Genomic DNA, 13,719 nt, shown 5'->3' on the forward strand with positions numbered 1-13,719 from the left:
GTCCCCTCCAGGAAGATAAAATAAAATAAAAAATACAATTAATTCCATTCCCCACCCACAAGAACCCCCCAATGCACCAACAACCAAGAGAATGAACTAAAGAGAAAAAAGGAAAAGACAGAAGCAAACAGCAAACAACAACGCCATAAAAAAATAAAAATACATCTAAAACAAAGGACATCAAGGACAACTAAAATCATAACAGCAATGCAAACTGTATATGTTTGTGTGCATGTCTGGCACTATTACATGTATGTGTGTGTTCTTGTATGTGTTTATTTGAATGAGAGTGTGTGTATATGCATGTGTACAAACACCTGCACAGCATCAGCCTCAGGCAAACTGGTATTAGTTGTAAAAACAGTGCCTCCATTCCTCCAATGCCATCTTCACCGCGAGAAACTCCCGATTCCCCACTTCGTATTTCCTCTCCGTGGCAGTAAGGCAGTGGGAGAAGAAGGCGCAGGGATGCAGCTTAAGGTCCAGGTCAGAACGTTGGGACAGAACAGCCCCCACTCCGACATCCAAAGCATCGGCCTCCACCACGAATTGACGGGAAGGGTTCGGATGAACCAGGATCAGAGCCATGGTGAAGCGGTGTTTAAGGTCCCGGAACGCTCGGTCCGTAGCCGTGGACCATGTGAACGGAACCTTGGTAGAGGTGAGGGCAGACGGGGGGAGGCCAGGGTACTGTAGCCCCCGAAAAAGCGTCGATAAAAGTTGGCGAACCCCAGGACGCGTTGCAGCTGCACCCTGGATGTAGGCTGAGGCCAATCCACCACTCACCTTCTCGGGATCCATCTTGATGCTCCCAGCAGAGATGATGTAGCCCAGAAAGGGAATGGTGGAGCGATGGAACTCGCACTTTTCCGCCTTAACGAACAACTGGTTCTCCAGAAGGTGCTGGAGAACCTGCCGGACATGGAGCACATGTTCTTGGGGGGAGCGGGAGAAAACGAGGATGTCATCAATGTAGACGAAGATGAACCTGTTCAGCATGTCGCGGAGAATGTCATTCACCAGAGTCTGGAACACGGCAGGGGCGTTGGTGAGGCCCAAAGGCATGACCAGATATTCGTAGTGGCCGCTGGCCGTGTTGAAGGCGTCCCCCTCTCGTATCCCCACCAGGTGGTAGGCGTTACGTAGATCCAGTTTGGAGAACCACCCCCTGGAGTGGCTCGAAGGCCGAGGAAATGAGTGGTAGCGGATAACGGTTCTTTACAGTGTGGTCATTGAGTCCCTGGTAGTCAATGCACAGGCGTAGGGTCTTGTCCTTCTTCTCCATGAAGAAGAAACCTGCGCCAGCGGGAGAGGAAGAGGGATAGATAAATCCAGTAGCTGGGGAGTCCCCGATGTAGTCCTCCATAGCCTTGGTTTCAGGTCTCAACAGCGAGTACAGATGCCCCTGGGGCGGCGTGATGCTAGGGAGAAGGTCAATCCCGCAGTCATAGGGGCGGTGCAACTTCCGAGCCCCCAGGAAGAAGTCCCGTGGCAGGTTGTGCTGACTTCAGGCAATGAGCGTGGCAGAACGGTCTCCAGCCCATGATGGCACCAGTAGATCAGTTAATGAGGAGATTGTGTCGCTGGAGCCAGGAGAATCCCAGTACCACGGGAATCTGAGGAGACTTAATGAGCAGGAACTGGATAGCCTCGCTGTGGTTCCCTGACCCACGTAGGTTGATTGGAGTGGTGTTGTGTGTGACCCGGCCTATAGAGCGCCCGTCCAGAGCTCTAACGTCCATGGGAATGGAGAGTGGCTGAGTGGGGATGCCCAGCTCGGTAGCCAGGTTAGAGTCCAAAAAGCTCTCATTGGCCCCAGAGTCAATGAGGACCCGGAGAGATTTCGACTGGTTTCCCCACAGCAGAATGGCATGAAATGGAGTGAGAGTAAGGGAAGCAGAAAAGTTCTCCATATGCCCCACCAGAGTACACGCTCCTACCGATAAACCTGGTCTTTTAACGGACAAGAGGACACAAAATGTCCACGAGTCCCGCAATACAGGCAACTCTTAGTGTTGAGCCTGTACAGTCGTTCCGGTGGAGACAACCCAGCTCTGCCTAGTTGCATAGGCTCGGGAAACTGTGACTCGGTCGTCTCCAGTGACTCTCGGGGAACCTGGGATAGCATCGGGTTCTCTCGGCAATGGGGCCGTCGGGGACTTCCGGGATGCCTCGGAGGCAAGGTGGAATAGGCCCTATAGAAAAGTTTGTGGTCATACACACATCCTTAAAAACCTCTTTGGGCTAGCATCCCACCTCGACAACATCTGGTGAAATTGCAGAGTGCGAAATTCAAAATACAAAAATTGTAATATTAAACATTCATGAAAATATAAGTGTCTTACATCCTTTAAAAGCTTAACTTCTTGTTAATCCAAACGTGTTGTCCGATTTCAAAAATGCTTTATGGCGAAAGCATACCATGCGATTATCTGAGGACAGCACCCCGTATACACCAGCATTAAAAACATTTTTCAAACCAGCAGAGGCGTCACAAAATCAGAAATAGCAATAAAATAAATCACTTGCCTTTGATGATCTTCCTCTGTTTGCAATCCCAAGGGTCCCAGCTCCACAACAAATAGATGTTTCGTTCGATAAAGTCTTTCTTAATATCCCCAAAAAGTCAGTTTAGTTGGCGCTTTTGATTCAGTAATCCACCGTTCCACTCGTTCAACATGCAGACAAAGGAATCCCAAAAGTTACCGGTAAACTTCGTCCAAACAAGTCAAACAACGATTCTAATCAATCCTCACGTACCCTAATATGTAAATAAATGATAACATTTAAGACGGAATGTAGTATGTTTAATACGGGAGATAAATAATGAAGTGCGCGCCCTCATTCACGTGCGCCACAATACTAGAGTCCTAATGAGAGACACTTTGAAAAACTACAACAATTGGTCATTTTCAAAAAAACAAGCCTGAAACCCTTTCTAAAGACTGTTGACATTTAGTGGAAGCCATGGGAACTGAAATCTGGGAGGAATTCCTTTGAATATTCCATAGACAAACATTGAAATGGCCTGTGACCTCAAAAAAAAGTCTGGATGGATTCTCCTCGGGTTTTTGCCTGCCATATCAGTTCTGCTATATTCACAGACATTATTTTAACATTTTTAGAGACTTCAACGTGTTTTCTATCCAATGCTACCAATTATATGCATATCCTAGCTTCTGGGCCTGAGTAACAGGCAGTTAACTTTGGGCACGTCAGTCATCCAAACTTCCGAATACTGCCCCCTAGCCCAAAGAGATTAAAAACATAGGTGTTGGCCTAATAAAGAATACTAGTATAGAACAATAATTCACCTCTTTATTGACAACGTTTCAATCTGAAACTAATCTTCGTCAGGTAAAACAAACAAACTGAGTGCTCACATCCCAAAATATACACATTTCACCTCACATGATCATTGTGGACATGACGCATGGGAGGTGCAAGAACTATTTGTGTATATCTAATCATTTAAAAACAATGAGATGGGTACATGTAGTACTTCCAGAAAATAATATATATTTACAAAATGACCAAGTAGGTGACCTGGAAGGCAAGACTAATCAAAGTGACATATTCATGTAGGAAATGGTCTATAGGCCCTATACCATACAATTATTAGGCTGTACTACTGCATAGTCCATTCTTAAAAGCTCATTTGATCATGCCTGATCCTGCTCTCTCTGTTATAACTGTATCATAATAATGTACTAAAAACACTATCCTCTCTTTGCAATGAAAATTGGTTGTGTTTTGTGGAAAGATTAATAAAGCTGCCATATCCTCCTGAAACCCAGCAACTCATTTTTTGTTCACTCATAGTTTTTTATCCATATCTTTTAGGCCATTATACATGCCACTGTGTTAAGTCCTGTTGTATCTTTGAGAGGAAATTCAAGAAGGGTGTAACGTCCTGATCAGAGTTATTATGTGTTTTGCTTGTTTAGTGTTGGTCAGGACGTGAGCTGGGTGGGAATTCTATGTTGTGTGTCTAGTTGTCTGTTTCTGTGTCAGCCTAATATGGTTCTCAATCAGAGGCAGCTGGTAATCGTTGTCCCTGATTGAGAATCATATATAGGAGGCTTGTTTTGTGTTGGGATTTTGTGGGTGATTGTTTTCTGTCTCTGTGTTTGTGTTCTGCACCAGATAGGTCTGTCTCGGTTTTCACATTTGTTATTTTGTTGTTTGTATAGTGTTCCCGTTTATGTCAGATTAAACATGTTGAACACTAACCGCGCTGCATTTTGGTCCTCTCCTTCAACTATGGAGAAAAACCGTTACAGAATCACCCACCAAACCCGGACCAAGCAGCGTGGAAACGGGCAACAGCAGCAGTGGTACAAGGAGGAATGGACATGGGAGGAGATTCTAGACGGAGAAGGACCCTGGGCAGAGCCAGAGGAGTGTCGCCGCCCCAAAGCGGAGCTGGAGGCATCAAAAGCGGAGAGGCGCGATTATGAGGCGCTTGCAAGGCAGAGTGGCTGGAAACCCGAGAGGCTCACCAAAGATTTCTTGGGGGGGGGGGGGGGATAAAGGGTGTGTGGCGAGGGCAGGTAGGAAACCTGCGCCCACTTCCCATGCTTACCGTGGAGAGCGGGAGTACAGGCAGACACCGTGTTATGCGGAAGAGCGCACGGTGTCTCCTGTACGTGTGCATAGCCCGGTGCGGGTTATTCCACTCCCCGCAATGGGCGGGCTAGAATGAGCATTGAGCCAAGTGCCATGAAGTCGGCTCAACATATCTGGCCTCCTCGGGCCGGTGTACATGGCACCAGCCTTACGAATGGTGTCCCGGTTCGCCTACACAGCCCAGTGCGGGTTATTCCACCTCCCCGCACTGGACGGGCTACGGGGAGCATTCAACCAGGTAAGGTTGGGCAGGCTCAGTGCTCAAGGGAGCCAGTACGCCTGCACGGTCCGGTATATCGGCGCCACCTTCCCGCCCCAGGTACCATCAGTGCCGACACCACGCACCAGGCTTCCAGTGCGTCTCCAGAGCCCTGTTCCTCCTCCACGCACTCTCCCTGTGGTGCGTGTCTCCAGCCCAGTGCTCCAGTTCCGGCACCACGCATCAAGCCTCCTGTGCGTCTCCAGAGCCCTGTACGCACTGTTCTTCTCCCCGCACTCGCCCTGAGGTGCGTGCCCTCAGTCCGGTACCACCAGTTCCGGCACCACGCACCAGGCCTATAGTGCGCTTTGAGAAACCAGTGTGCCCTGTTCCTGCTCCCCGCACTAGCCTTAAGGTGCGTGTCTCCAGTCCGGTACCACCAGTTCCGGCACCACGACCAGGCCTACTGTGCGCCTCAGCAGGTCAGAGTCGGCCGTCTGCCCAACGCCGCCTGCACTGCTCGTCTGCCCAGCACCGTCTGTACTGCTGCCTGCCTAACGCCGCCTGCACTGCTCGTCTGCCCAGCGCCGTCTGAGCTGCCTGCACTGCTCGTCTGCCCAGCGCCGTCTGAGCCATCTGTCTGCCCAGCGCCGTCTGACCATCTGTCTGCCAGCGCCGTCTGAGCCATCTGTCTGCCCAGCGCCGTCTGAGCCATCCTCTGCCCAGCGCCGTCTGAGCCATCCGTCTGCCCAGGCCGTCTGAGCCATCCGTTGCCCAGCGCCATCTGAGCCATCCGGTCAGGAGCTGCCAGAGCCGCCAGCCAGTCAGGAGCTGCCAGAGCCGCCAGCCAGTCAGGAGCTGCCAGAGCCGCCAGCCAGTCATGAGCTGCCCTCCAGTCATGAGCTGCCCTCCAGTCTGAGCTGCCCTCAGTCATGAGCTGCCCTCCAGTCATGAGCTGCCTCCAGTCCTGAGATGCCCTCCAGTCATGAGCTGCCCTCCAATCATGAGCTGCCCTCCAGTCATGAGCTGCCCTCCAGTCATGAGCTGCCCTACAGTCCGGAGCTGCCCTACAGCCGAGCTGCCCTACAGTCCGGAGCTGCCACTCAGTCCGAGCTGCCACTCGTCGGAGCTGCCACTCAGTCCGGAGCTGCCACTCAGTCCGGAGCTGCCATTCAGTCCAGAGCTGCCATTCAGTCCAGAGCTGCATTCAGTCCAGAGCTGCCCCTCTGTCCGGATTGCCCTCTGTCCTGAGCTCCTCTCTGTCCTGAGCTACCTCTCTGTCCTGAGCTACCTCTCTGTCCTGATCTACCTCCTAAATCATGTGGGGGGCTTGGGGAGGATTCTTAGGCCAAGGTCGTGGGCGAGGGTCGCCACTCAAAGGACGCTAAGGGGACAAGACAGTGGTGGAGTGGTGTCCTCGTCCTGCGCCGGAGCCGCCACCGAGGACAGATGCCCACCCAGACCCTCCTCTTGAGTTGTAGGGTGCGTTCGGAGTCCGCACCTCAGGAGGGGGTACTGTAACGTCCTGATCAGAGTTATTATGTGTTTTGCTTGTTTAGTGTTGGTCAGGACGTGAGCTGGGTGGGAATTCTATGTTGTGTGTCTAGTTTGTCTGTTTCTGTGTCCAGCCTAATATGGTTCTCAATCAGAGGCAGCTGGTAATCGTTGTCCCTGATTGAGAATCATATATAGGAGGCTTGTTTTGTGTTGGGATTTTGTGGGTGATTGTTTCCTGTCTCTGTGTTTGTGTTCTGCACCAGATAGGTCTGTCTCGGTTTTCACATTTGTTATTTTGTTTGTATAGTGTTCCCGTTTATTGTCAGATTAAACATGTTGAACACTAACCGCGCTGCATTTTGGTCCTCTCCTTCAACTATGGAAGAAAACCGTTACAAAGGGTGCAATTGCGGCCTGCAATTTGAGGCATTCCTACATGTGGGCAATCCGTCATCTGCAGGAACCCCTATTTATACTTCTATTGGTACATTTTTCAGCTAGAACTCCAGTACACAGGCGGGAGGTGGGCGCTCCAGTACTGTAAGTGGCAGTAATGCACCATAATGTTGGATGACAATTGATGATAAACCACACAGAGGAAGAATAAGAGGCGGTGGCGACAACAGTAGCTAACTAATCAGGACAACGGTAGACAGTGTCCTTCGCCCCCCCGCCTGTCGGGCACTGCTTGAGGGTAGGTGTTAGGCAGGTGTTAGCCCAATAATGGACTAAAGGAGCCTATCATTATTCCTTATAGTCCAAGGACATTAAATGTTCTGTTTAAAGGCGAATTGGCTCTGGAAGCCAAAACAGCCAAATACTCCATCTAAACCTGAATCGATTCTCAATTGCAGTATGGTTCTAGAAACATAAATCCCTCTACTTTCATATCACATCAAAATAATTTTACACTTATTTCATATAATGCACACTAACTTTACAGTGTTTTAACTGGTTTTAACACAGTTGCAGCCGACAGTATTTTTCAGTAAATGGTCAGATGGTCAGATTTGCCATATGGAGGGCGAGGGAGAGCTTTGTACGCGTCTCTATGTATGGAGTAAAGGTGGTCTAGAGTTTTATTTCCTCTGGTTGCACATGTAACATGCTGGTAGAAATTAGGTGAAACAGATTTAAGTTTCCCTGCATTAAAGTCCCCGGCATTTAGGAGCGCCGCCTCTGGATGAGCATTTTCTTGTTTGCTTATGGCCTTATACAGCTCATTGAGTAGGGTCTTAGTGCCAGAATCGGTTTGTGGTGGTAAATAGACAGCTACGTAAAATATATATGAAAACTCTCTTGGTAAATAGTATGGTCTACAGCTTATCATGAGATACTCTACCTCAGGCGAACAAAACCTTGAGACTTCTTTAATATTAGATTTTGTGCACCAGCTGTTATTTACAAATAGACACAGACCGCCACCCCTTGTCTTACCAGAAGCAGCTGTTCTATCTTGCCAATGCACCGAAAACCCAGCCAGCTGTATGTTGTCGTTCAGCCACAACTCTGTGAAACATAAGATATTAAAGTTTTTAATGTCCCGTTGGTAAGATAGTCTTGATCAGAGCTCATCCATTTTATTATCCAATGATTGCACATTGGCTAATAGGACTGATGGTAGAGGCGGATTACACACTCGCTGTCAAATCCTTACAAGGCACCCCGACCTAGGTCCCCGATCTCTTTTTCATGCAAATGACGGAGATTTGGCCCTTGTCGAGGTCTGGAGTAAATCCTTCACGTCCGATTCGTTATAGAAAAAATCTTCATCCAGTATGTGGGGGGTAATCGCTGTCCTGATATCCAGAAGCTCTTTTCGGTCATAAGAGACGGGTATGTACATTATGAACAAAATAAGTTACAATAACAAGAAAAAACACACACAGTAAACGACAGGCATCTCCTCCGGCGCCATCTCTTTTCATGTGTGCGTGCGCATTCGTGCAAGTAGAAAAACATGTTGACTCACCCTACTTGAAGAGAATGCCATCCTCTCTGTTGACGAAACGGTCTATCACTCTGTCATTGAGTATACGCTTACATTTTTTGTTGCCCTACTCTACCTGGCTAAAATGCTTGCTCAGTAGCCTAACTTACATTCATGGGCAACGTTAGCCAGTTAATATTTGCCTTCTACATCTAGCTACATATTGAACTTCCATCCACTCAGGCCAGGGGCACAACAATGTATGAATTTATGGCTGGATCAGAATCACCCATTGGCTAGCAGGGAAAATTAAGTAAAATCACAAGTTCAAATCCCTATCTCCATCCATGTCTAATTTAGGAAAGGGCCAATTTTAGCTAGCTAGCCAGCTAGCCACCGGAGGACAACAACACAACGAGATGCAACAATTAAAGTTTTCTGTCAATGAGGTATGCTCTCAATGGAATTTGATAGGAGATAGCAGACTGCATCAGATAGATGGCCGACACATAGAGAGACAGAGGGGACCTGATTCGCTCGCGCGGATGCTTTTTATATATATTCAGCCTCTTGCGAATTTAAGGAACATTATGAAATACAGAGAGACGAAAGATAAATGATCCAAAAATCTCATTGTTTTCATCAATCTCAGTGGTCTGTAGTCATGCAGAGAGGGAGCCCTGAGTGGTCACAATCGGACACAAGTCCGAGATTAAATAAGCAGTGCGTGCTGCTTACGTATTTTGTATGACAATAACACTGAGCTAAACTAAACTACGGGTGGAATCCATAGAGATTTGGACAAACAATAGGTTATTCAAAATTTTGGAGATGCCGGGGATTGAACCCGGGGCCTCATACATGCAAAGCATGCGCTCTACCACTGAGCTACATCCCCTTCCGTACAGATAGAGAAACAATAAGGTTTTGTAAATAATGCATTGGAAATGTAATTGAATGTATTATTGAAATAACGTTTTTGCAGTTGCCATTTCCACAAAAAAGTATACTCCGTTATCGCAGAGAATATAGTTAAATTGCCTACGGAGAATACCGGGAAGATTGTTCTTCACCTTTACCACAAGATGGCAGTATCTCCATACTACATACTGTATAAACCGTGACATCGACCTCAACGTTTGATTTCACCAGAGATTTGATATCACCAAAGAAAGGCTATATTTGGATATGATCTTTAGCCATCAAAGATGGTGGTAAATGAACATTAATCAACACATTGAGTCTCCTTAATGTACATGTTGTTATCATGAATTTTACTTGTGCTTTCAACTTGAATGTCTTATTGTGTATGCATTGTAATATCCATGTATTTCAGTATCTTGGGCTCCAATACATCAGGGCAGGTTACCTGTTTTTTAAAGTTATTTATTTATTTATTTTCTTCAGGTTGCCTGTTTTGCATGTTATTTTGGCATTAATACATATCACATAACATTTTGCAAACAATGTTGAAAAATAATACAAATAATATTAAGTTATTAAAGACGCATACAAACATGGGCTCTTTTTTGCTTTCAGTAAGGCAGCTCCAAAATGCAGATGTTTCCGCCTAGCTCAGTGCTTTCAGTGCAGCCAGCGGGAAATACAGAGCGTAGGGGTTGGAAATGTTCTCTAATTGTGCTATGATTGACTCAGTGTTCTGTCACTCATGGGGTCACTAGTCACTGCAAAATAGAGCGAAAAAATTCAAGCTCCTTGGATGCTGCCATAGACTTACATTAGAAGTGCCCATCCAATAAGGCTCAAGGTCATTGGCCACAGATAAAATTACATCATGACATTGGCCACAGATAAACTGGCGGCAGGTAGCCTAGTGTTTAGAGTGTTGGACTAGTAACCAAAAGATGGCAAGATAAAATTCCTGAGCTGACAAGGTAAAAATCAGTTGTTCTTCCCCTGAACAAGGCAGATAACCCACTGTTCCTAGGCCGTCATTGAAAATAAGAATTTGTTATTAACTGACTTGCCTAGTTAAATAAAATAAACATCAAATCATGTAATATCTACAGTAGCTTTGATTGGACTGACATCATACTTTCAAAATCTTAGCTTTTCCAAGCTTTAAAGGATAAACATTCAACATCGACCATGCTGTCGATCCAGCATAACTTTGCCACACTCAAAACATCTGGAAACTCAGATCTAGAAATTCTCAGACATCATTGAGTTCAAGACAACTGGAAAGTATGAAAAAAACGAGCTCTGACTGGGAAAATAAGTTTTGAACTGTCATCCAACTCGCAACTGCAAGTCAGGAACTCGGGCCTCTTTCTAGAGCTTCGTCCTGAAGATCACTGACGTCATCATGATTCTACCTTGTTTTTTTCAGAGTTCCCAGCTGTCTTGAAAGCACCATAAATCCATAGAATCCCAGACTTTGATGACTAAGTTTAATAACAAATGTTGCCCACAAAGGACCGCCACGCCACCTTCCTGTTCAAGTGAGCACAGCACAAGGTGAGTCCAAAAAGGTATTGTATGCTGCTGCATAAATTATGTAATATGCCAGGGGAGATATATATACCGTAGCTAAGAAAGTAATACTAAGTGTATGTTGTGTAGTAAGTTGTTAGTAGCCCATATGCCTCACCCTAATAATTTGGTCCCTTTTCCCCTCATAATTTCGCCAACTGTTCTGACTTGGTGGTGCACATGTAGCCTATAGCCTGTTTTAGAGAAATGTAATCATTGAATATTGTAAGGAGTTTCATTGTCTTGCTTATATGGCCCCTTTATTTATCCTACGGTTTGACTTGGAGTACAGGAAGAATACTGTAAGAATGGCCAATGTTCTGAATTCTGTCGTGTACATTTCAAAAGTGCTGAACAAATAGTTATATTGACTATGTCCATCCTAGCTTGCTCATTAATGTCTTAGTCGAAATTACGGATTGCCTTTTATCTGCTCGTCGTCCCCTTACAGTATGCATAGTTTGTACATCTCAATTGCTAGTAGAAACCACATTTGTTTAACTTTTTTGGCTGTAGGGGCAGTATTGAGTAGTTTGGATAAAGGTGCCCATTTCAAACGGCCTGTCTCCTCAGTCATAGTTCCTAATATTTGCATATTATTATTAGTATTGGATAGAAAACTCCAAAGTTTTATAAAACTGTTTGAATTATGTCTGTGAGATTAACAGAACTCATATTGGCAGGCAAAATCCTGAGTTGAAATCAACAGGAAGTCAGAAATCTGAGCTTGTCTGTATACACAGAGTCCTTTAAGAAATCCAATTGAGTTATGACTGATGTTGCACTGGCTAGAGGTTCCACTAGATGTCAGCAATCAATAGAAATTCCAATGAGACTTCTATGATGTTGTGGGAGAGAATGAGAGCAGAATCAGTCAGGTGTCCATCAAGCAGCCATGCGCTGATCATGTCTTTTCCTCATGCAAGGCACTGACGTTCCATTGCTCACGCAGACAAGAAGGAATACTCCGGTTGGAACTTTATTAAGGCTATATGTTAAAAACATCCTAATGATTGATTCAGTACTTAGTTTGAAATGTTTTCTTCGACCGGTAATCACATTTTGAAGTTTTTGTCCGATATAACGCTGACCAGATTAGCGTTTGGATATGTAAACCAGACGAGCTAACAAAAGAAGGTATTTGGACATAATAACTAGGATTTTTTCGAAAAAACAAACATTTATTGTGGACCTGGGATTCCTGGTGTGCTTTCTGATCCTAATCAACAAAGGTAATGGAATATTTATCATGTATTTTATTGTTTATAGTGACGCTATCTTTGCAACTGTGGTATGCTACTTTGAGCGCCTCAGATTATAGCATGCAATTCTTTTTCCGTAAAGTTTTTTTGAAATCTGACATAGCGGTGTGCATAGGAGAGGTATATCTATATTCAATGTGTATAACTTGTATTATCATCTATATTTATGATGAGTATTGTTGATATCACAAGTTTACTGGAGAACTGAGACGAAGTAGAGACTCTGGACAGGGGTGATAAGGTTTAATTCAAAGCAATTTATTCAGAGGTAAGAATATCTGAAATAGCGTGCACGGACCCTTTCATCAAGCTCAAATGGAACTCTCGAAAGAAGCCCAGATAACAGAGTGCATAGACATTTTATACAAGAATAGAAAGTAGGTTGAGTCTGGAAGTTCTTGTCCTCTGGTTGGTCCTGATGAGTTGGGCGAGGTCCCCTTCAGGCTAGTATCACTGTCTCATTGGCTCTGAGTGATTTCTTTGTCTTCAGAAATGTTCAGCTAAACCAGGAGATTAGGTGTGTGCGTAGATGTTCCTATTTTGACATTTCTGTGTGTCTCTGTAAAATGTTCAGACTGAAGAGGAGATTTTGTGTGTGCGTAGATGTTCCTGTCTTATCAGTGTTTATGAAAGGTTTGCGTCAGCCCTCTGTCCTTGGGTATGTGTGTGTCTCAGTTTCTTGATATGCAGTACCAGGCACCCTTTTCTTATCAGTCTTTATGAAAGGCCTGTGTCAGCCATCTGTCTCTGGGTGTGTGTGGGTCTCAGTATCTGCTTATGAGTTTGTGAGAAACCCTGTTTGGAAAGAAGTTAGTTATAACAGTAATAGCAAATATGCTTGTGTTATAATAAATGATATTTATTAACAGTATTCATGTTGAAACGATGGGCTATGCAAAGTCACTTGATGTTTTTGCATTTAATGAATCTTGTAGCCTCAATGTAAACTCAGATTTTTTGATATAAATATGAATTTAATCAACAAAACATGCATGTATTGTGTAACATGAAGTCCTATGGTGTCATCTGATGAAAATATATCAAAGGGGAGTGATTCATTTTATCTCTATTCTGGTTATTGTGAAGCTATATTTAGCTGGGGAAATGGCTGTGATTATTTTTGGTTTTGTGGTGACCTAACTAATCGTTTGTAGTGCTTTCGCTGAAAAGCTATTTGAAATCGGCCACTTTGGTGGGATTAACAACAGATTCCTTTTAAAATGATATAAGACCATGTATGTTTGGAGAATTTTAATTATGAGATTTCTGGTTTTTTAAATTTGGCGGTCTGCACTTGGACTGGCTGTGTGTCATATTGGTCCGGATATCGAGACTGCAGCCATAAGAGGTTGTTTAAGCAGTCAGCCATATCAGCTATGTTTTTTTACAAGGCAGTAAATGAGGCGTAATGAACTGTTTCGCTGCCAGACAAGGCTCCGCTGATAGCCCGGTGTACCAGTGGTAAGGTGTTGGGACTGCTGTTGGGACTCTGCTGTTGGGACAGCTTTATGTAGGCCCGAACAGTTTGTGGCACCGTTGTCACCATTATAGTGCAATTCTTGATGGTGTTGTGTTGTGTAGTGGCTTTGCTGACATGCATCTAAAAATATAATGTACACCAAGATTTACATACTAAAATCACCACTGCATACATCAGTCAAATCGTCAACAGTTGAAAAATATATTGCTCTCGCCTCATCTCCGCGCTG

General features: G+C 45.1%; 1 non-coding gene across 1 annotated transcript; it reads right to left on the reverse strand.

Annotated features, from left to right (window-relative positions):
- Positions 1 to 9,081: 9,081 nt before the first annotated feature.
- Positions 9,082 to 9,153, reverse strand: trnaa-ugc (transfer RNA alanine (anticodon UGC)). Its single transcript has one exon. It is a non-coding gene; the product is annotated as a tRNA-Ala (tRNA).
- Positions 9,154 to 13,719: the final 4,566 nt, after the last annotated feature.

Source organism: Salvelinus sp. IW2-2015, linkage group LG4q.1:29 (assembly GCF_002910315.2).
Source record: "Salvelinus sp. IW2-2015 linkage group LG4q.1:29, ASM291031v2, whole genome shotgun sequence".
Classification (NCBI taxonomy): Eukaryota; Metazoa; Chordata; class Actinopteri; order Salmoniformes; family Salmonidae; genus Salvelinus; species Salvelinus sp. IW2-2015.